Genomic DNA, 686 nt, shown 5'->3' with positions numbered 1-686 from the left:
TCAGCTAAAGAGAAAGCTTCAGGGCATTTATTAACAGACATTCCAATGGGCTGTGGATCCTGGGGTGTGTGAATGTGCTGGGAGGAGAGTACAGTATCTCACAGAGTGCAGTGGAGGGGGGGATTGTTGCAGTAAAGAGAGACCCCAAAGAAGGTTATTTATTTTTTTAAGACTCAGAAATCTAAGGAAAACAACAGAGTAAAGATTACAATTTAGCCAAAAATTCTATGACAAATTATGTGCTGTTTTAAAGAAGAAAACTGTTTTTTTTTTTTCTTTCACCCCACTAAGCTTCTGACATTCACATGGCAAGGAACATGTCAGGTTAGGAACCCAGATACAAAATACATTTTTAAATGGACCATTTATTTTATGTTCAGTTGTCATTCACTGCTCTTTCTGAACCCCCTGTTGACTGGGAGATAGGCTAACAAAGCTTGCAGCCTCGATCTGTTAAAAAAAAAAACCTAAGACAGTTAAATTTAACAAAATTGACCAAGAAATAGGTTCTACAATTGGACAGCACTCTAGAACAAAAATGGTTCAGAATGCCCCATCCTACCACACGCCTAGGTCTTATTTATAACCAGAGCAAAAGAAGTGACATACAGAAACAACCTGATTGGCTACAGTTGGCATTTACCTAACATGGTCATCTTTTGGCAACTTTCAGCCTCTGATTGGCT

Source organism: Galeopterus variegatus, unplaced genomic scaffold, assembly GCF_000696425.1.
Source record: "Galeopterus variegatus unplaced genomic scaffold, G_variegatus-3.0.2 Scaffold5191, whole genome shotgun sequence".
Classification (NCBI taxonomy): domain Eukaryota; kingdom Metazoa; phylum Chordata; class Mammalia; order Dermoptera; family Cynocephalidae; genus Galeopterus; species Galeopterus variegatus.
Note: the sequence above shows the minus strand (reverse complement) of the source record.